Source organism: Lissotriton vulgaris, chromosome 2_2, assembly GCF_964263255.1.
Source record: "Lissotriton vulgaris chromosome 2_2, aLisVul1.2, whole genome shotgun sequence".
In the NCBI taxonomy this organism is placed as follows: Eukaryota; Metazoa; Chordata; class Amphibia; order Caudata; family Salamandridae; genus Lissotriton; species Lissotriton vulgaris.
This window is the reverse complement of record NC_141688.1, coordinates 236,307,270-236,331,209: the sequence shown is the minus strand read 5'-3', so window position 1 is coordinate 236,331,209 and position 23,940 is coordinate 236,307,270. Positions and strand designations below refer to the sequence as shown.

The 23,940-nt window shown below is 46.8% G+C and overlaps 1 pseudogene; it reads left to right on the top strand.

Annotated features, from left to right (window-relative positions):
* The first annotated feature begins 16,866 nt into the window (after nt 1-16,866).
* Nucleotides 16,867-19,166, top strand: LOC147729282 (uncharacterized; annotated as a pseudogene).
* Nucleotides 19,167-23,940: the final 4,774 nt, after the last annotated feature.

Below are 23,940 nucleotides of genomic sequence, written 5' to 3'. Positions count from 1 at the left end.
CATAATTATTAATTCTTGTAGATTACTGTGCCCTATAACGTGGTCTAAAGGTGGCGTAAAGCATGTTTAATGGACTAACTGTGTAACTAAAAGTTATTAGGAGACTTATTTTAAAATGTTTATAAATGTATTTTAGTATTTGTATGTATGCTTTTATGATTTTAATATCTAAAATCGAATAAAGCTTTGATTCATTCATTCATTCATATACTTTACTTTGCAAGAGATTTGAAGCAAATCCATGGTGGCAGAGGGGAGTTAGGGCCTAGCTGCAGAGCACGCGCGGAGTGTTTTGGGAAATTTGGTAAAAAATGACTAAGTCCCCATTTTTGTACTTTTGCTCTTTGGCTGTTTGGGGGTCTTCTACTCATTTTCTCCTGGGTTGACGGCTCTGGGGCCATTACTGGGACGCTCTAATACCGGATAAAAGTGGTTGGGACAAAATCCACGTCGATTTTTTTTGTGCTATTTCTGACATTTTGCTCAATGTAGCGTTTTCGGGGGCCTGTTTGTGGGGCTTCCTGGTGTTTGTGGGTGAGTTTCGGGGTCTGGGAGCACTGCTGGGACACTCTAATCTTCATTGCATTTGCTTTTCAGGAAATCCGTGGTGTCAACCCTGACTTATGGCCTAGCTACGCAGCGCGTTTGGACCGAAGGCCGAGAAATATTGCAAGTATGAGATTTTGCTTTTGGCCTATTTGGGGGTGTTATGCTTCTTGGCGGGTGGGTTGGCGGGTTTTGGGGCATTCCTGGGAAGGTCTAATACCGGGTAGAAGTGGTTGGGACAAAATCCAGGCCGATTTTTTTTTGCTATTTCTGACATTTTGCTCAATGTAGCGTTTTCGGGGGCCTGTTTGGGGGGCTTCCTGGTGTTTGTGGGTGGGTTTCGGGGTCTGGGCGCACTGCTGGCTATATATACTTTACTTTGCAAGAGATTTGAAGCAAATCCATGGTGGCAGAGGGGCGTTAGGGCCTAGCTGCAGAGCGCGCGCGGAGTGCTTTGGGAAATTTGGAAAAAAATGACAAAGTCCCCATTTTTGTACTTTTGCTCTTTGGCTGTTTGGGGGTCTTCTACTCGTTTTCTCCTGGGTTGACGGCTCTGGGGCCATTGCTGGGAAGCTCTAATACCGGATGAAAGTGGTTGGGACAAAATCCACGTCGATTTTTTTTTGCTATTTTTGACATTTTGCTCAATGTAGCATTTTCGGGGGCCTGTTTGTGGGGCTTCCTGGTGTTTGTGGGTGAGTTTCGGGGTCTGGGAGCACTGCTGGGACACTCTAATCTTGATTGCATTTGCTTTTCAGGAAATCCGTGGTGGCAACCCCGACTTATGGCCTAGCTACGCAGCGCGTTTGGACCGAAGGCCGAGAAATATTGCAAGTATGAGATTTTGCTTTTGGCCTGTTTGGGGGTGTTGTGCTTCTTGGCGGGTGGGTTGGCGGGTCTTGGGCCATTCCTGGGAAGGTCTAATACCGGGTAGAAGTGGTTGGGACAAAATCCTCGCGGAAAAGCCTTTTGGCACTTTTTGTAACTTAGGGTTCGTTAGGGTTAGCCCTAGCAGCAGGATTGCATGTGTTTCGGGGTGTTCTAGATTTTTGCAACTGAGTTCTGGGGTCTTAGAGCACTCGTGAGAATGTGTAATTTTGGTTGCAAGTCATTTGAAGAAAATCCATGGTGGGAAAGGGGGGATTTGGCATAGTTAAAGAAAGCCTTTGCCACTATTCTTAACTTAGGGTTCGTTAGGGTTAGCAGTATTTCTATTGCATGTGTTTGGGTGGGGGGTTTTCGAGTCTTGGAGCGATGCTGGCTATGGATACTTTTGCTTGGTTGCTTGCAAGTGGTTTGAATGCAATCCACGGTGGGAAAGGGGGTACTTGGGCCTACTTTTACTTTCAAAGTACGTTTTGTCACCAGTTTTCTGCTAGGCCTACTTTTTTGAGATTTGATTGGGGGTCTTCTACATTTTTGCGACTGGCTTTAGTAAGGGTCTGGGTGGGAGCACTGCTGGGAAGATCTAATTTTGTTCTAAAACACAGATTACAGGACACCTAGCTTGAGGGGAAAGATCCGCTACATTAATTTGCCCATACTTATTTATCCTTCAAAAGGTGACTCTGACAGAGTACGCACTTTCAAAAATATTGTACTGTCTACTAGGAAAATCAAAGTGTGACTTTTTGCACTCCACAGCCTACATACCTTATATTTATTTATCAGTGGTGTTGTAATATTATATCACTTCCTGTTTTTCGTTGAATAATTACAGGCCGGGTTTCAGTCTGTGCAATGGGGAAAAAAGGATGGAGTCAGGCTTCACATTAGTGAGCCACAATTAAGCATCAGGCAGGCAGTGGAAAGGGTGTCTTCTGGTCACCAACATCGATGGACGAAGCGTCAGCTGCAATGGAGGAGTGCCGCTAATAAGAGGATTTTTTTTCTGCAGGCAACTTACTTACCAAATTCAACAGGACAACTACAACAACATACAGATACAGTATCCTTTGTCTTTTTCTCTGACTGTGACTGCATTTCTTGGATCTCTCTCTGCTTCTAAATTGATCCCTTAACACATCACTTAGTCCACTCCACTATCACATCTGCACCACACATAGTCATTTGTAAATGCTCCTACGTAATTCGCAAGTCGCAGCACGCCCCAGCCCGTAGAGGACTGGGATGGCCCCAATGATGAAGCATGTCACCAAGGGGCAACCCTGGTGAGTGAGGGGACACCTAGAAAAAGAGCAATTTCTCTTTTTCTATATACTATACCTTCCAGACCAACCCCATTGAGTATTGTGAATGGATTTATAGTGACCAGCAAGGCTCACAGGTATCTGGCAACAGAGACCTTATGTTGAATATAATTATCAATAATTCCACACACGCCCTGTACTGTCGCATTCTTTCTTCCACAGTTGTCGAAAGTACTACTTTTTTTTTTTTCAGGTTTTAAAGTCTTTATTTCGATTCATAAAAAAATCATAAAAGACAGACATTTGACAAACATTTGACATACATAGCTTATTTTAAAAAAATACATAATCTTTAGATTCATAAAACTAGTATTAAATAACAAAAAAAAAGACAAACCTGGGAAAACTTACTAAGATTAAGCTCGGGAATAAAGGGACAAAAGTTTACAATTAAATTCCAAACAATTTTCGATAACATAAACAGAAATGGACAGCCTGTTTTGATAGAGCTCAGTACATCATAGGGGAGCATTATCATGGTCAGTGCAGTAGTTATATTACGGTTTCAACCTCAGAATCCAGGCCCACCCCAGATATTTAGCCAGGCACACTGAAATGAACTCAGAGGTGTTGGTTTTTAATACATGAATAGCCTCTTCAGATTTTCTTATGGGCATACGCTGAAACAATGGCTTTAACCATTTGGCTCTGGGTGCTAGGTATCTAGGGCAAGCAAACAAGAAATGTCCTATTGTTTCCTTGTGGCCTGGGCACCATCTGCAATGGTCCACAGTACTCTTTTTCCAACTATTAGTGAAAATATTCAATGGTAATGCACCCACCCGAAACTGATGGTAGAGTTTCCTGTCCAGTGTTTTGGAGATTGAGTCCCAATACAGTTCACGGGACAAGTCCAACTTAAATGACATGAACCTGCCCGTAAGATTGGTGGAGCTTGAGGCATTGACTCTATTCTGACGGAGCGTGGCCCAGTACAGTTCCTTAAAGGCTAATTTAGATGGAAAGGTGCTGGTAGAAGGGGATGTCCAAAGTTGCTCTAGCCCCATATCCGTCAGGATAGATTTTACCATTTTAAACCATTTAATTTTACCTGAACCCCCGAGTGACCTAACTTCGGCTACCTCATTAGTAAATTGGGTAAGTTCAGGGGTTGTCCACAAACGCCTCCAGAAAGCAACCAATCTAAATTTGGCCATTTCATTAATCGGGGGGCAACCCATATCCAAGCAGAGAGGGATAGAGGGGGTTGACTGTGGCAAACCCACTAGGTTACGCAGGAATTTGCATTGTATTTTGAACAAACCCATAAGATCCATATAACCCCACAAATCTGCACCATATAAAATTGCTGGGTTGATTTTAGCATCATAGATCTTGAGGGCCGGACAAACCCGCTTAGTGATAGATCTTTTTTGTTCACTTAATAGGCAACCGGTAAGGCGGGCAAGCTTTAGTTGTTGGGCTTCGACTTGTGCTTTCCATCCCAGACGACTGTCTAGGATAACCCCTAGATACACCATATTCTCCACTTGGTCCAGTTTGACACCACCCATATTAACTGTGCACTGGACAGGACGATTCCTTGTTAATACCATAAACTTGGTTTTCCCGACATTCACCTTGAGGTCGCTGAAGGCACAAAACTCCTCAAACCGATCCAATGCCTGCTGAAGACCAGAGCGTGTCCGGTAAAGGAGAAGGGTGTCATCAGCGAAGATAAGCATCGGGAAACGCTGACCTGCAAGCATCGGGGCGTCTGTTGGGGTATCCTTAAAAAATTTGACCACTTGGTCAATAAACAATAAAAAAAGGGTAGGTGCCAAAACACACCCCTGGCGGACACCCCTGGTTACTGGGAAGTGTTCCGTCACCTGCCCCTGGCCACCCCATCTCACCCTCGCGAAATTGTCTTCATGCAATTTAACTATTAAAACTAATAGCTCCTCAGGCATTCCCAAGCTCCTCAAAACTCCCCACAATTTATCCCTAGGGACAAGATCGAACGCGGACTTCAGATCAAGAAACGCTGCGTAGATTGTGCCACCGCCAAGCAGAACCACCTTCCAGTAGATCAGACAAAATCTGAACACCTGGTCGATGGTGCTCGTTCCCGATCTGAAGCCCGCCTGCATTGGGGATAGAATGTCCTCTAGTTCGATCCATCCTTGGACCCTACCTAAAATCATACGTGCAATAAGTTTCTGGGTTGTATCTATGAGGCTGATTGGGCGGTAGTTACCCGGAATTGACCTACTGCCCTTTTTGTAGATAGGTAATATCTCTGCCCCCTTCCAGGATTTTGGTATACTTGCACCAGCGGCTATTGAATTAGCCACTTTAGTAAGGTAGGGTATCCATAAGGCGGGGTCGGATTTAAATAGGTCGGCTGGTATAAGATCCATGCCCGGCGCTTTCCCTCGCATTGTAAGACCTATAGCCAGTTCGACCTCTTTTTCCGAAAAGGTAATAGTCCTAGTTTGCAAGGGTGGCTTGGATACCACCGCCATAATACTGGGGGGATTAGAGTATTCAGCACAAAACTGGGTTGAATAAAACATTACCCATTCCACAGGGGACACATAATTTACAGGGATGCATGCATCGGGATCTTTCCCCCACTTAACTATTTCCCAGAACTTAATGGGATTATTTGAAGTGGTAGCCTCCAATAAATCCAACCAATGCTTATCCTCCCACACCCGCTTAGCTTCCCACTGCGTTTTCTTATAGTTTGATCTAGCTTCTTTCACTGAGATCATAACTCTGGACTTGACTGCCCCTATAAGTTTGGTATGGGCTTCCCTACATTTAGTATTATACCATTTCTTAGGACAGATCGGTATTTTGGGGTTTGCCTTAGACCGTGGATTTGAAAGCAGGGATTTGAGGTCAGCGAAACAACGAATATGGAGGTTAACAATATGGTTGGCCATTTCGTGATTGTCCCCCAGATGGTCATATGCCAGCATTTCGCTATATGTGTTACTAACTTTTATGTTTACCTCATCCCTTAATGTAACATCCTCCACTATTTTGGACCATTTTAATCTCTTCCTATCGTTGGTTAGGAAGGCATCCCCAGTCTGTGCAGTACCAGGGTTCTCAGATCTCACTAAACCTGGTAACTTTAATTTTAAAGACAAGGGGTTATGGTCGCTTTCTGGGCGAGGGAGAACTACCATGTCCATCATAAGAGGCCAGTCTCCTACTTTTAATAGGATATAATCAAAACGGCTTTTTCGCAACCCGTTATCGAATGTAAAGTTTGCTTCCTGGTCTGATTTGGCGCGGCCATTTACAGCCCGAAAGCCCCTATTAAGGCAAAGAGCCGTCCAATTCACTGCTGCCTCCGTTGCCATTACTGATTTGCAAGGCAACAGTTCAGGGATACCCCATACTGCATCCTCCGCGTAGCCCCAACTGTCCCCTGAGTCAAACAAAGGCTCAAAGGTACAGTTTAGGTCTCCAGCCAGTAGGGTTACAAGATCACTATCAAGATCGTCTAAAATGGGATCCAATGCTTCCAACAGAAGAGGGGAGCGACCTCCTGGCAAGCCTCGGGCATATACATTAATCAAAATCATATCCCGACAACCAGTCTTGCTCAATTTAATTATAAGGAGGTCGGGGTTGTGTGATGTTATTTCTGTAGAGTGAAATCCCAGGGATTGTTTCACCCAGATCAATAAACCCCCTGAGGCTCTCCCTTTGGGACTTCTAATAGCGAGTTTAAAAAAGTTAGTATATCCCTGCCTAAATATTGGTTCAGTTGCCCAGGTTTCCTGGAGTAGGATGATATCATATTTATCTATAAACTCCAGCCAGTCATCTGAGTGAATACGACTTTTAACCCCCGCAACATTCCAGGAGACAATGGTAAGTAGTTCTGGGGCGTGGGTCACGGGGTGTACCACTGGGTCCAGGGCTACTAAAACATCCGAATGAATCTCGGCATCACACCCATTAATGGTGCACCCGGTGGTGCTCCGTTTTTCCCCTGTCCTCCGGGAGGCTTCTACTTCCCTTAAAGGTAGTCTGGTAGTGCTTGCTATTATTGGAGCCCCCATTCGCTCTACCTCTGCGACTACAGACTGCGGAGGCTCGTTACACGGCCTAGCTGGCAGAGACCCTAGGTTTACTATGCCAGATCGAGAATGAAGTCAATTGTTGGCCTCAAGACCAGATAAAGGGCCGAATTGATTGAAAAGAAAAGGGAAGATGGTGGGCTGGGGAGTCCTCATGGTTGGATAACTCCTAATGTTGGATTGGCCATGTCTGGGACCCATCTGGGTACTACTCTGCCTATGCGGGTAAAAATATGATAGGCTTAGTGTTTGAACATCCCCCTGTCTGGCAAACCTCGCTTTTCTACTAATCATTTCCACTACCCAAGGATCTTTAAACGAGATCAGTATACAATCGCCCTCCAGATCTTTTGTACCATGGCCCACCCAGTCCACCCTTCTCACAAACAGAATTTCAGTTGGCAGTGAGGGGGGTAACGGTCAATTTTTATTTAACCAAAAGGTCACCTTATTTCGTAGATCATCAAAAGTCTCCCTCTTACCGGGTTGGAGGGGGGCTACACCAGTCAAAACTATTGTGTATAGTGCAGCCTCGGTAGGGAGATCAACCCGTTTTTTTTTGGTATGTCTATGATGTTTTTCAACCGGGGATTTTAAGGTGTTACGTTTTTGGTTGGCTAAAGGCTCTGGGAAGAGAGGCCGAGGGGTATTCAGGCTCGGTTGGGCCAAGGATGGTGGTCTAGTTAAGTGGGTTTTAACAGGGATTAAGCTGTCAGGTTTGACCACAGACTGCTTCTTCTGCAATGATTGGGATGCGGCCACTGATGTATTTTTAGGTACAACCTTAGGATCTCCTCCCCTCATTGGTCCATTAATTACTACCCCGAGGGGTTTATTATTAAGAGATGAGGAAGTATTTATTTGAGCATTGCTTGCTGGTTGTATTAGATTAGTCCCCCCTTTGCTCAAGCTACTTAGTGATACTAGTAGGGCTGAATTAGTATTAACTACTGCCTCCAAAGATTCAATTTTTTGGGTCATTAACCTGGTCCGCTCTAGAACAGGCAATAAGAGGTTATTCATCAAAGCCTCGATTTTAACCAACAATGATTCATCGCTATTTTGACAGGTTGGGCAAGGGTCAGAGGATCCAAGCGAGGTAAGGGAGGGGCAAGGGATATTAGGAAAAGTACTGGGACAATGTTTGTTATCGTCAAGTTCACCCATAGCTAATGATGTGAGATTGCGATGGCAATTGTCTGTAGTTTCTTTTACTTTTAATTTGGGCATTTTTCGTTCTCTCCCCTCTAAGTTATTCGTGTCATGCTTTCTCTTCCTTGTTGCCGTATCAGCACCAACTGTGTTCATTTGTATCACCCTTTTGGAGACTGTTTTAGGGGGCTCGGGAGATGATTGGTGCGTTTCTGCGGTATGGTCTAATTCAGAGCTAACATGAGATACAGTTTCTCTACTCGCCTTGGGATCATCTAAATTATGTTCAACATGGGCTGGTATATGTGCGGGCAGGTCAACCCCTTCACTATCTATATGTACTAGAGCCTCAATAGTTGCTGAATGAATACAATTGAAAGCTGCATGGGGTTGTGTCACAGGGCTAGGGATCGTAGCCAGCCTACCCAATGAAGAACGTCTTTCACTAAGTAGGTCAATTGAAAGACGTTTCTCTACCATAGCGATTTCTTTTTCCAGTATACCTGTGGCACGAGAAATAAAAGCATCCAATGGCACAGAAACCACTCCTTTAGGAGTCTGAACTTGGACAATGTGTGTTTTACCTGAACGTAATGGCATATTTTCTATGAGACACAATTATGGGAGATAGCAACTAAGCACGCTAATTTACACAAATGATCTACGCTGATATCATAAACCTATCAGGGAATAGAAAGTTTCTTGTATCCAAACGATTAGGAGATATCAGTTTTTAGTGAAAAACAACAACAGCGGTTAATTATCCCGCCTACCTTGGATATGGGCAGAAAACCAATGAAGGGGTACGGGCCGGGGCCGTCCTCTGCCGTCCTCGAACGGCCTCAAACGGCCCGCTCTTAGCCCGGTCTTGACCCGGGCTGCGTCCCGCGCTGCGGGAGATTTAGCCCTAGATATAGGATGTGTTAGAGGGCGGGGCGGGCCGGCAGGGAGAGCGGACCGGAAGTTGACCACGGTCTATCAGGGACTCCTGGGAATTGGAGTCCCTGTCACGCTCGCAGCCCTGCAGCCCTCCGCCGACGCCGAAAAAGTCTTTCCCCGGTCTCCCGCAATGGTCCTCCTCGCGTTGGTGTGGCGCAGCGGCACCCGCGGAGCGGGTGCTGCAAGGTGTGGGGAGAAGTCAGCAGAGACCACACAAAGTTCAGGCAGGTAGGCGCGACCCAATGCGCTTTCACAGGATTAAAACCGTGTCCCAGTAAAGGCTTGTCAGCCGGGGGTTTAAAAATGCACTCCGGTGGGCGGGGCGGGCCGGCAGGGAGAGCGGACCGGAAGTTGACTACGGTCTATCAGGGACTCCTGGGAATTGGAGTCCCTGTCACGCTCGCAGCCCTGCAGCCCTGCAGCCCTCCGCCGACGCCGAAAAAGTCTTTCCCCGGTCTCCCGCAATGGTCCTCCTCGCGTTGGTGTGGCGCAGCGGCACCCGCGGAGCGGGTGCTGCAAGGTGTGGGGAGAAGTCAGCAGAGACCACACAAAGTTCAGGCAGGTAGGCGCGACCCAATGCGCTTTCACAGGATTAAAACCGTGTCCCTACTTACTTTTCATTGACATGCATCCAGTAGTGCATGCACTTTCAAAGATTGATGGATAGGTTTGTACCCAAAGATTTCTTTATGTTCACAATTGTTTGTCCATGCTGTGCTATTTTTTCCCTCTTCCCCCGGGCTGTGTGGTTTTCATTGATGTGTGACTAAATTACAGCAATAAATCCACACACTTGCTGGGGAGGATAAGGTGATAGCAACAGGCTGGTGAAGAAATCCGAGGATATATTCTTACTCTGATTGACAAAGACCCATGGCTAATGTCAAAGAACTTCAACCGAATTAGTCATACTTTAACATTTGTTAGGCTACAATGTGGCACTGTTCTAGTGTACTTCTGTCACCTGCTATATTCTCTATTGTACAGTTGTATTGCTCAGGAGGACAAACCAGATTTCATTTTCTTTTTTTCATAGGCATGCAACTGCCACTGTGTCACATCACTAGTACCACTGCTATGAGGAAATTTTATCCGCCCAGGATTGCCAACCTTATTCGCTGTTTCCCGTGGAGCCAGCCCTGGGCCTAGCCCTACTTGCAAACAGAAATTACAGGTAAGATAGGCGTTTGGTTGGAGGTAGTATAATGGAGTATTAAGAGAGACGAGAGATTGGATTGACGGCACTGTTCCCACCAACGTGCGCGCGTGGGCGCGCGCCCACGTCTGTATCATGAAGCGCGCAGACTTGTGTGAGGAGCGCGCACACACACAGCACTTCAATCAACAACATTTGCGCCGCTGCTTTTAAAAAGCGAGCAGCGCGAAAACCGGGTGTTTCTTTGTTTGCTTTTGTTTAAAGTATTCCTATTAATTGCAGCGCCGTCACGAGCTGCAATTAACATGAACACTTTAAACAAAAGCAAATAATGTGCCCATCACCCTTCAGCTGCGCTCTATTAAGTAGAGAAATGCAGCAACTCTACAAACACAGGGTGTGCTTTTCACGTCGTGTTTGTAGAGATGCTGCATTTCTTTTCTTAACAGAGCTGGGCTGCGGGGTGATTGTAGGGCTTTGTTAAAGTTTTCAGGTTAATCACCGACGCCCGTCTGGGGCTGTAATTAACCCGAAAACTTTAACAAAGCCCCACAATCACCCCGCAGCCCAGCTCTGTTAAGAAAAGAAATGCAGCATCTCTACAAACACGACGTGAAAAGCACACGCTGTGTTTGTAGAGTTGCTGCCTTTCTCTACTTAATTAAAGGGTGATCATGATACATTACATTCTGCAATAAGCACAATTTAACACGGATATCATATTAAGATTTTAAAAATGAGTCAAGAGAATGCGATAAGGAACAATTATTTTTACCTAGGTCCCTAAAGACATGTAACACACCTGAAATCAGTCAAATTCGGGGTGTCAGTTCCAGGAAAAGATGTTTGAGGCCAGAAATTGAAATCCTCAGAGAAGAGTGTAGCAAGTGAGGTACCCCCTGGCATACAAAATTCATGTTCCACAGGCAGATAGTTAGAATTATTCTAATTATGGGAGATCCATCTGCATAAGTGCAGGGACTCATGAGACAAAGTATTGGTTATTGTAGCACCCCATTTGATTTACAGAGCAATATGTAATGGCCTTGTTTGATGTTGCCTAAACAAAACACAGTGGGTGCAGGATACTGGCAACAAACCTGTGCCCACATTAATTTGGGGTAGGGTGAATATCCAAGTGTGCATCACTTGACTCAATTCTAAAGTCACTTCTCATCTTGACCACTCGGACCCTTCACTTGCTCGGTTTGCCCTCCCAGCTCTTTTCTCCATGAAGACTGAATACTGAGGGACATATTTACAAGCGGATACTGCCACCAGAATGTCACTTTTAGCGACGTTCTGGTGGAAATATGCCCTTCTACATATTTACAAAGCAGCGTTAAGCCACTTTTTGTGGCTTAACGCTGCCTTGTAAATAAGGCCCCTTACCACACATCACTTATCATTAAAGGGTCGTGCAACGATCGTTGATGCGCAATACCCATTGCTTTTGACGCTGCCTCAGATTTACAAGGAGGTATAAATCTGAGGCAAAGCCAAAAAATAAGGCTATGCAAGAGCAGCTGCTAGAATGGTAAAATGAGGAGAAATACCTTTATTTCTCCTTGTTTTTGCTTTTTCTATGTGTACTGCATTCTGCAGAATATATAGAAAGAGCAAAATGCCATTAATAATTGTTTCTGTGCGGAAAGGTGTCACTAACTAAGAAGGGTGGAAGGTTGGTTAGGTCTTGCCAAGATTTTTAATCTTGCCAAGATGCAGGTCTGAGCAGATGGCAGCTACAAGTGTGTAAATGACTGATCTATCTGTCGGGAGTATTCTCTTCACTAACACTTGCTTCCCTTCTCTTTTTGTAACTCAGGGTCAGCAACATTGTTGTGGTGCCACCAGGGCTTTAAGTTGAAGCCTTTTCAATATTACACACAGGCCATAGTTGCTGCTTATTTATCTTATGCAACTAACAACCATTGACAAAGCCAATAGTCCTTACTTGTAGGTATGATTTATTTATTTTAAGACTTTTATATAGCGCGAACTGGACCCGAGACATTGGGTATCAGAGTGCTTTACATGAGCACCAGTTTTGTTAACAGGACACATTTTTGTTAGGCATGGGGAAATGAAGTGATTTCCTCATAATCGTTGTTGAGACTCGAACCCGGTTCCCCAGCTTCAAAGTCGACCGCTCTAGCCAAAAGGCTACATCCTCTCCGCCCTAGCAGTCTAAAGGCGGTTTGACCAAGATATCTTCACTTGAACATTTTACTAATTTTTAAGACATCAAAAGCTCAATCGAAATAGCAAGAAAAGGCACAAGGTTAAGAGCAATTCTATATAAGGGTCAGAGAAATTCATTCATATGGGAGCACTCCCAGGGAAAAAAGATTATACTATCTCCCTGCAGATCACCAAGGTCCCTATCTACTAATCAATTCTCGTAAGCAACTGCATTTTATTACCGACTCTGATTGGGTCATACTCTCGAAAGCCCTGTATAAGACACACTTGTGATAAAAAGCTGTCTATCGTGCTCCACACATACACAAACATTACAAAACCCCTCTCTCTTTCATATTTATTTTGTTTAATAGCGCCACTCATACCAGTGTAAGGTGTTAAGCACTTTACCTCGCATAAACATTACACAGAGACACTCAATCATAGTGTCTAAATCAATGTTTAGGAAATGTTACATAAGAGAGAGGAATAAAATGTATTTTCTCAACAGAGCTGGGCTGCTAGGGTTTTAAGCAAACGTTTGTAGTGATATTTGGTACTGCACACATGCGCAGTGTGGTTCCTGGCGCACATAGCCACGGCTGAAGCGCACAGAGACCCTACACTGCCGCACACAGAGGAAAAAAATTAGAGGGAACATTGATTGACGGTAGTACTACTAAAGTCCTAGGACTATTCAGGAAAACAAACTTACTGTTAAACCCCCACCCACCAGACTCAAAAGCAGTAAAAAACAGGTATGGACTATGGTCAGATAAAGTTTCAAAAAGTATATTTTTATAGCCCTAACAAAAGAATCTCCCGCAAGACCCTCCCTAACCCCAACGATTGTCCTTCAAAAGTCCCCAAAAATCCCAACTCCCAATTCCCACCCCCCAAAAGTCTCTAAAAAAGGGGCAAGGGACACTGTGGCAGGGTGCTGTTGGAATTAGCAGCCAGGGCATCATGCTCCTTGCGGAGGGTGGCAAGTTCGAAGCGGAGGCCCTCCACCACGTTCTTATAGTTATGGACCTCCTGCTCCAGGTAGGACAGTCTGAGGGATAAGCGGCGCCGGTGTGCCTTGCAAATCCTGTGAGGGGCAGCTACTTTCTTTGCTGCTCGGCGGTGGCGTTTGGCTTTGGTAGCCTGGCTCCATACCGCTGGAGCACTGCGCTGGCTGGCAGCCCGCACGGAGGAGGATGCAGCTGTCCCAGTGGACGTTGTTGTTGTAACAGACTGCGTCTCCTCCTCCTCCAGGGCCACCAGCCGCCGATATTCAGCGACAGTGGCATCCAGCCTCCGTTGCGGGCCATTCAAGCCAGCTCCTTCCTCCTTGATGGTGTCTTGGATTTGGAAGGAGCAACTACATGAAAAAAGAAAGACATAGTCTGTAACCAATGCTCCTTAAGATTAACATAAAATGATTGAGCAGAAAGTTGTCACAGTACAAGTAGCAAATTGAAAGCACATGTACATAACTATTGAGGACAGTATCTATGTAACCTCTGACTTCTTCATCCTTGCTCTAACATTAGTGGGAGTTTCAGGAACAAATTCTACGAGCACTATGGACTTCCATTACAGTCGACTATGACAGTACACCACTCTTATTCTTCTTCTTCTCTCTTGTTTAGGAAAATTGGTACATTATTGTAGGAAGGTGGCTACCTGACTATGGTTACCCCAGATTTTTTGCCTTGTGTTTAGCTGGTTTTCGACTTAGTTGGCCTGGTTCCCTGCTAATCAGGGCCCCAGGCTATCTGCTCTCTCTGTAAAATGGATTCCATGTACCCTAGGTGCATAACTAGATTGGCTTGGGTCACCTTATCAGCCCCTGTACAGAGCACTATAGGTGCCCAGGGCATAGGTGCATCCAAGGCCTACCAGGGGCTGCAGCATATCTTTTGCCACCCTTGGCTGGCTATCTAAAATTGACACAACTGGCTGATCACTCAGCTGGGGCAAGGTGGTGTAATCACCCCTTGCTTAGATATAGTATGCCTATATCTAAACCTATCTGGACACATATAAACCTGTGAGCCACTCCTATGGCAGGCCTTAACAATCCTGAAGGCAGAGTGCGTGGTTTAATGTGAGATGGTGCTCTAGCATGAGCTGAGCCTGTCTGCAGCTGTCGGGACCAATTCCCTTAGCTGTTCCGGGATAATGCCAAACCATATACTATTAAGTGCATTATATTCCTCGCGGTTATATGTTAACTTTGGTTTGGCTTTATCAAAACATGTCGTGTAAGGTGTCATACGAATTGGAACCCTACCCCCTCGCCAGTTCTGGCGACAGGGGTAGCATTCCACCCCTCTAGAGGGGACGACATGTTACTTCTGCTAAAACGCGGTTGATTTTTAAAAGAGCCTCAGATCCACAAAATGGATGCTTCTGCCACAGACACATGTCTGACCTCCTGCTGCTGACCGAAACTCAGCAGAGGAGGCCTGGACAAAGGATTTCCTGTCACAGGGAGGTGTGACACCACCCCAGATAGGAGATAGTGGTTTGTAGCAGGGAGGTTTGAATGAAACCAGACAGTGCCTGGGGAGCACAAGGCTTCCCCTTGCATAATCCGGTCAAACCGGTTCTGGGGCAGCCCAGCCCCAGCTCCAGTGAGACCTGGACAAAGGAAAGGGGGTGTAACCACCCCCCTTCCTGGTCCCACCCATAGGGGAGGGACCTAGCAGGAGATCCACCCCTCAGATTGGAATAAGAGTGGGAGCAGTGCCAATGCAACTCAGATCATCCTGAAATCAACTTTAAACTAAGAAGACGACTGGACTTCGACATTCTGATGAACAGAAGACTGAAGAGCATCTCCCTTGTGGCCTAGGAGGGGCCACCCTGTGAACACAGGCATCACCCAGCACCTCGACGTCTGCTTTGCCGCCGCCTCCCGCCAGAGCCCGAGTGCAGAGCCTGACAAGACCCAGCTTCCTAGACTTCTCCTAGCCCGATCCACAGTCCCTGCAAAGAAGGGACCCGTGGAGGCACCGAGAGACGTGGGAGCGGCCATCTTGAAAGACCCCCGAGACGCTGACTGCGCAGCACTCGAGGCACCCTCGACTCTGTGCTTTGGGGTTAAAGAAACCCAACAAGAGAGCGGCATTTGCACCAAAGATCAGCCCTCCAGCATCTCCACCATCTGCGTGGGGTCCTTTTGTTTTGTGCCACTCAACTCGCCATCCCGGCCGCTTGTCACGTGGTCAGCGACCATCTTGGCAACGAAATCTACAATTTACACTGTGGGTCTGGTTGCCCCAGACCTGCCCTCGCTCCTGTAGAAAGGAGTACCCGCTCTGACCTTGCTGGTCTGAGTAATAAGCCTTTTTCACTTTCTCCGTGGCTTGCATTAGCCAAGGCTTGTTTGCTTCAATCGAGTTGCCGACACTGCCATCAGCTAGAGACTTTGAGGTACAGCTCGTGATTGACTCCTGGACGTCCTTGACCTCTTCGTGTCCACGCAGCTGCAGAGAGAAGCAACCCCTGATCACCTGTTTGCACCCGACTTTGCCTGGTTCCAATCTGGTTCCACGGTGGTCACTGGTCAGTGACTTTGAACATTGTCCCCTCTGCTTTCAGGTCTTCACCACTTCAGATCCACCCTTGGATCCACCGGACACTTCTCCTTCACATCGCCTGCAGCATCTTCAGCTTCAAGCGCCAAGAACCTGCGTGTCAAAATCCGACTCCACTTCGACCCTGTGCACCCACTTCCTGTGGGTGAGGTAACATTGCAACGCCGGTGTTCCTACACTGGTCCACACCTCTAGGGTCTGTGTCTTAAGTTTTGTTCCTCTAGGTTCAGCGGAAGTGTCCTTAAACTAACTTTGTGTAACTTTTACGCACCATTGACATTGCATTGGTGCAAGCCGCACTTTCCGTGCTGCACCCGAATTCCGTGGGCTACTCCCGACTTCAGCATTGCTAGTCCTGACTGCTCCCAGCGATTCCCTAGGCCCTAGGCCTAACCACTGTTCGATTGGTATCTCTTATACCATTTTTTTAGTATATGGTTTGAGTGGCCACCCGCCCTCATCCATAATTGTGCAACTTTGTATGTTTTACTGTGCTTTTGATTTAACGCTTGTGCCCCTTTCCTCATAAAGAGTACTGGGGAGTAATTTAGAAATAAATACATATATTTTTATAATATATACTTGTGTGGTGTCCTTTCATTTGATTACAGGATTGTATGTGGTAAAACAGCTCGCTTAACACGACCTCTTAAGTTAAGCCTTTAAGGCTGCTTAGTCCATGCTACCACTAGGATAGCTTGTCTAACAAGGTTGACTTACAACCTGACATCTTTGGGGTTTGTTTGGACTGATACCAAGTGGTTCCAGAATTGGAAACACTACATATCAGGCCAACTTCTCACATTGGTGGCAGCGGTGGGATTTGAGCTTGCTGTTTGTTTTACCATTGCAATCTTTACATCAAATTGAAAGATCACATCAAGTACCTCTAGGTACATATAAATCAAAAGCTTAGCATATTAAGTTCTACTGAACTTAGTAGTTGTAGATTAAAGGGATTAGCACACCCTGACTACAACTCCCTAGCAAGGTACAGTAGGAAAACACTTAGTGTAGGTAAGTGCACCACTTACACCTCACTAGCAGTCATGTCTGACACAGGAAACGCCTCAGGGTCTGCTCCTGTGACAGTTGACCTTACCAAGGCAACTTACAGCTATGACAAGTTAACCCGAAAAGACTTGATTGCCTTGTGCATCTCAAGAGGGTTAAAAAGGCGCAGAAGTCCCACCTGTCCTATCCTGATAGCCATTCTAGAACAGGATGACTTAGAGAAGGCGAATGAAGTTCCCTTAGAGTCAGGATATGGAGTGAACCCCCCTGTAACTGATACCACTCCAGAGGAGGAAGAAGAAGAGGAGGAAGAGGAGGAGGATGATTCAGACATAGATGAGCCTGAAGATCAGGATCAGAGGGGAAACCAGGTACAGGTTGCCAGGCTTAACCAGGCCAACCTAGACCTACATGGGGATAGAGAGGGCCAGCACCACTCCAGATCTCATAACCTAATTCTCCCAGGTAACAGGAGGGTGAGATCTCAATCAGGGGACTCTCATCTTTCTAGTGCCTCAAGAGAATCTCAGAGAGCGATGACTCTCTCCCAGAGGAAAGAGCATAGGGCCAGAATGAGGGCTGTCCAACTCCAGATAGAGAGGGAGGAGGTAGCCCTGGCTCAAGCTAAGCTTACCTTGGCTCAAGCTAAACTTACCTTGGCAAGGGAGCAGAAATTGAGTGGCTTAGATGCCACTGGTGGCAGCAATATTCCTAAAGAGAAACCCAGGTCCTATGATAGTAGAAACCTGACAAAGATTGTGTCCCCCTACAAGGAAGGGGATGACATCCACAAATGGATGACTGCTCTGGAGAGAGCCTGCATGGTACAGCAGGTTCCTGAGGAACAGTGGGCAGCAATATTATGGTACTCTTTTTCAGAGAAAGGGAGAGATAGGCTCCTCACTGTCAGACATGAGGATGCCAGCAATTACAAAGTCCTGAAGAGTGTTCTAATAGATGGGTTTGGCTTAACCACTGAACAGTACAGGTTAAAGTTCACAGATACCCAGAAGACACAGACTCAGGACTGGACTGGTTTTGTTGATTGTGCAACTAAGGCTCTGGAGGGTTGGCTAAATGGCAGCAAAGTGCATGACTTCACAGGATTGTATAATTTGATTATGAGGGAGCAGATCCTAAGTAATTGTCAGAACCAGCTCTTACACCAGCACCTGGTGGACTCAGATTTGACCTCTCCCCAAGAATTGGGAAAGAGGGCAGATAAATGGGTCAGAACCAGGATTAGGCCTAAGAATCAGGACAATAACCAGAAGAAGGAGTCTACCAAGCCTCAAGATAAGGGTGGGGATAAAAGTAAAGAACAGACTTCCCCAGGGCCCCAAAATTCCAATGAAAAGGGTGGGCCCCGCGACACTTCTTCAACAGAGAAAAAGCCTTATTGTCATGCCTGTAAACAGGTTGGGCATTACAAAACAGACAGCTGTTGTCCCAAGAATGGCAATAAAGAAAACATACCTCCAAAGCCAGCTCCAACACCTCCTGTTACTGTCAGCAGTAATCCCCCAGGAAGTGGGAGCACACCCAGGAATCTGGGTGGGTTCACGTTTGGAGCCCAGGGGGACCCTGGCCTATCCAGGTCCCCATCCCCAAATGATCTTGTTTATGAGACTGGCATGGGGTTTGCCAACTTCTCTGTTTGCCCAAATACCTTGAGCAAATATAGACAAGAACCCATCATCAATGGTTTGAAAGTTGAGGCCTTTAGAGACACAGGGGCTAGCATCACCATGGTGGCTGACTGTATAGTCCCCTCTAAGCAACTTTTACCAGGTGCCACATACCAGGTAACAAACATTGATGGTATCCACACAAATCATCCCATGGCAGTAGTAAGTCTCAGCTGGGGAGGTGTCACTGGCCCAAAGAGAGTGGCAGTGTCACCAAACTTGCCTGTAGACTGTCTACTGGGTAATGATTTAGAAATCTCAGCCTGGGCTGAGGTCGAACAGGAAATCCATTCTAGAATGGTAAACTCCAATGGAAAGGTTAGTGGGGCTGTACTGGCTATAGCCCCAACCCAAGATGTCCTTCCTGAAAAGGTTGGTAGGGCTGAGCAACTCTCTGCCCCATCTTTACCAGAAGCTCTTCCAAAACAGAATAGCAAAGCTGTTATGATAACAGCAGAAACCCAAACTGAGTCTCCTCCTGAAAAGGTTGGTGGGGCTGTGATGGCCACAGCCCAAACTCAAACAGATATGTGTGTTGTGAAGCCTGAAATGATGGATCACTCCACCCAAACTGAGAGCATGGAGGAGGAAGAGAAATATCCCCCTCACCAGACAGTAGGACAGGATCAGCCTCCTCAGGGAACTGATCTTACCCCTGATGAAGGAACTGCCCCAGAGGTTGTTAGGCCTGGCCTGGCAGAGCCTCTGATGGCAGTGGACCCTTCTCAGGTGGGATCCAGTCTGGAGCAGGTAACCTGCTCCTCTCTACCTTGCCTCAGTCAGCCCAGGGCTGCAGAGGACAAGAAGGACAGTGAGACCCAGAGGGCCCCCTGTCAAATAAAGCACCCCCATCAACAGATTAGGGGCACCAAAACTAGTAGGCCTAGTAAGGTGAAAACTTTAAAAACTCCTGAGGGAGCCCCCTTAAAAGTAGTTAGGGACCTCCCACAGATGGATTCTGTTGGGCACAGCCAAACCTGGGACCCAAAGGGCCCAAACGTGAACTGTCCCTCCAGCAAGCCAAACAGAGGGACCCAGCCTCCAGCTTTAGGTAGCCAGAGGTTGACCCTGAGAGCACAGTGCAACTCAGTTGAAGAGAGAAGGGCACACATGGTGGAAGATAATTGGAGGAAGCTGAGTCCTAAATTAGTGGAGCCTCACTTCAAAACTCCATATCCAAACCAGCCTTCTAACTTGCAAAGACACACCCAAGGTAGTGATTCCCTATGGTGGAGACCCTCTGATACCCCAAGGGTGAGGGACTGCTTAGTGGACCATGAGACAGGGGGTACCCATGCTAGTGCAGGTACTTCCTTATATGGCCACTCAGGCAATAAAGGCTTACCTGGACAAGGATAGCCTTATCTCCTTTCGTTTGGGGGGGGGGGGGGGGTTGTGTAGGAAGGTGGCTACCTGACTATGGTTACCCCAGATTTTTTGCCTTGTGTTTAGCTGGTTTTCGACTTAGTTGGCCTGGTTCCCTGCTAATCAGGGCCCCAGGCTATCTGCTCTCTCTGTAAAATGGATTCCATGTACCCTAGGTGCATAACTAGATTGGCTTGGGTCACCTTATCAGCCCCTGTACAGAGCACTATAGGTGCCCAGGGCATAGGTGCATCCAAGGCCTACCAGGGGCTGCAGCATATCTTTTGCCACCCCTGGCTGGCTATCTAAAATTGACACAACTGGCTGATCACTCAGCTGGGGCAAGGTGGTGTAATCACCCCTTGCTTAGATATAGTATGCCTATATCTAAACCTATCTGGACACATATAAACCTGTGAGCCACTCCTATGGCAGGCCTTAACAATCCTGAAGGCAGAGTGCGTGGTTTAATGTGAGATGTTGCTCTAGCATGAGCTGAGCCTGTCTGCAGCTGTCGGGACCAATTCCCTTAGCTGTTCCGGGATAATGCCAAACCATATACTATTAAGTGCATTATATTCCTCGCGGTTATATGTTAACTTTGGTTTGGCTTTATCAAAACATGTCGTGTAAGGTGTCATACGAATTGGAATTCTACCCCCTCGCCAGTCCAGTCCAGTCCTGGTGACAGGGGTAGCATTCCACCCCTCTCGAGGGGACGACATGTTACTTCTGCTAAAACGCGGTTGATTTTTAAAAGAGCCCCACAAAATGGATGCTTCTGCCACAGACACATGTCTGACCTCCTGCTGCTGACCGAAACTCAGCAGAGGAGGCCTGGACAAAGGATTTCCTGTCACAGGGAGGTGTGACACCACCCCAGACAGGAGATAGTGGATTGTAGCAGGGAGGTTTGAATGAAACCAGACAGTGCCTGGGGAGCACAAGGCTTCCCCTTGCATAATCCGGTCAAACCGGTTCTGGGGCAGCCCAGCCCCAGCTCCAGTGAGACCTGGACAAAGGAAAGGGGGTGTAACCACCCCCCTTCCTGGTCCCACCCATAGGGGAGGGACCTAGCAGGAGATCCACCCCTCAGATTGGAATAAGAGTGGGAGCAGTGCCAATGCAACTCAGATCATCCTGAAATCAACTTTAAACTAAGAAGACGACTGGACTTCGACATTCTGATGAACAGAAGACTGAAGAGCATCTCCCTTGTGGCCTAGGAGGGGCCACCCTGTGAACACAGGCATCACCCAGCACCTCGATGTCTGCTTTGCCGCCGCCTCCCGCTAGAGCCCGAGTGCAACGCCTAACAAGACCCAGCTTCCTAGACTTCTCCCAGACCGATCCACAGTCCCTGCAAAGAAGGGACCCGTGGAGGCACCGAGAGACGTGGGAGCGGCCATCTTGAAAGACCCCCGAGACGCTAACTGCGCAGCACTCGAGGCACCCTCGACTCTGTGCTTTGGGGTTTGAGGAGCCCCACAACCGAACAGCATTTGCAACAAAGATCAGCCCTCCAGCATCCCCACAATCTGCGTGGGGTCCTTTTGTTTTGTGCCATTCGACTCGCCATCCCGGCCGCTTGTCACGTGGTCAGCGGCCATCTTGGCAACGAAATCTACAATTTACACTGTGGGTCTGGTTGCTCCAGATCTGCCTTCGCTCCCGTAGAAAGGAGTACCCGCTCTGACCTTGCTGGTCCGAGTAATAAGCCTTTTTCACTTTCCCCGTGGCTTGCATTAGCCAAGGCTTGTTTGCTTCAATCGAGTTGCCGACACCGCCATCAGCTAGAACCTTTGAGTGCCAGCTCGTGATCGACTCCTGGACGTCCTTGACTTCTTCGTGTCCACGCAGCTGCAGAGAAAAGCAACCCCTGATCACCTGTTTGCACCCGACTTTGCCTGGTTCCAATCTGGTTCCACGGTGGTCACTGGTCAGTGACTTTGAACATTGTCCCCTCTGCTTTCAGGTCTTCACCACTTCAGATCCACCCTTGGATCCACCGGACACTTCTCCTTCACATCGCCTGCAGCATCTTCAGCTTCAAGCGCCAAGAACCTGCGTGTCAAAACCCGACTCCACTTCGACCCTGTGCACCCACTTCCTGTGGGTGAGGTAACATTGCAACGCCGGTGTTCCTACACTGGTCCACACCTCTAGGGTCTGTGTCTTAAGTTTTGTTCCTCTAGGTTCAGCGGAAGTGTCCTTAAACTAACTTTGTGTAACTTTTACGCACCATTGACATTGCATTGGTGCAAGCCGCACTTTCCGTGCTGCACCCGAATTCCGTGGGCTACTCCCGACTTCAGCATTGCTAGTCCTGACTGCTCCCAGCGATTCCCTAGGCCCTAGGCCTAACCACTGTTTGATTGGTATCTCTTATACCATTTTTTTAGTATATGGTTTGAGTGGCCACCCGCCCTCATCCATAATTGTGCAACTTTGTATGTTTTACTGTGCTTTTGATTTAACGCTTGTGCCCCTTTCCTCATAAAGAGTACTGGGGAGTAATTTAGAAATAAATACATATATTTTTATAATATATACTTGTGTGGTGTCCTTTCATTTGATTACAGGATTGTATGTGGTAAAACAGCTCGCTTAACACGACCTCTTAAGTTAAGCCTTTAAGGCTGCTTAGTCCATGCTACCACTAGGATAGCTTGTCTAACAAGGTTGACTTACAACCTGACATCTTTGGGGTTTGTTTGGACTGATACCAAGTGGTTCCAGAATTGGAAACACTACATATCAGGCCAACTTCTCACAATTATCTTATGCAAGCCGGCATAATGCCAGCGCAGTGAACTTGCACCCGAGAAAAACAGATGCACACCATGGTGAGTGAGACAGACTTGCGTTACTGTACCGGTCCAGTACATGCAGGTGGTGAAGCTCTTACTTTTCTATTACGGGTGGCACTGAGAATACTCTGTTAAAAGGGCTACTGCTTAATTAATTTAGCTTTCACCCTACGGAGCAAATGAGTATTAGAAAAGGAAAATGAAGAAGCTAAATTATCTGATTATCTATCACTTCACATGGGATGTATTTGATGACATATGGGATGACTTTATGTGCTTTGCTTATTATTGAGTGAACAGTGATACCCCCACACATGAATGACGTACTACTACTAAACTAAAGTTATTAGGGAGTGTCCACCGTAATAACCGGATATATGCTGTGCTTGCAGTTGCAATACAAACTACTGCTACTATTCATGGTAGTATTTGGACAACGTTACAACTTCTTTTCCTTGCCTTTCCTACACTGGAACGGACGTGCGGGTGCGGTGTTACATGCTCTTCAAAGTAACACTTAGTTCATCCAGTGACCGTCTACTCTCTCTAGATACACATATGCTATCTAAGAGTCAGAAAGTACCATGAATGATCCAGGCATCCATCCATTCAAAGTATATGCACACATACAGTTTCTGTCTCACCCACCCAGGCTGTTCTCCTTCCACCCATCCTTGCTTCATCATTCACCCAGCCATGCACCATACCATTTTCTTACCTTCCCAGCCACCTCGGGGACCAAGCAAACACATATCATTCTTCTTTGCCAGTCATCATTACATTTCTCGTGCTTCCACACTTACTTACACCCTTCTTTCGCTTTTCGTTCATCCCATCCATCAAGTTCACCTCAGATCTTATTGGGATTCTTCTCGCCAAAAACTTCACAGCTAAGTCGAAGTACATTTAGAGGAGGCTACTACCTGCTTTTTTTATAATACACCCGTGCAGAAAGCACACTCTGCAGTCTTCAATCTCAATGACTAAGGAATGTATAGCTTACCTCTGCCCGCCACCACCGTGTGAACCCTCACAGGCATGTCCTTGTCCGGCACTTGCACCGCCTCCTCCCCAGAGTTGTCCTCCTCGTCCAATGCCACCACCACCTCCGCGCTGGCCCCGTCTCCAGATGTTCCACCTACAAAGTACATTTAATAATGTTAGAATACACCACTCACTACTATATAATATTTGGTCTAGGAGGAAGAAAGAAATGTGAAAAAAACAGTATACAATTTAATAATTT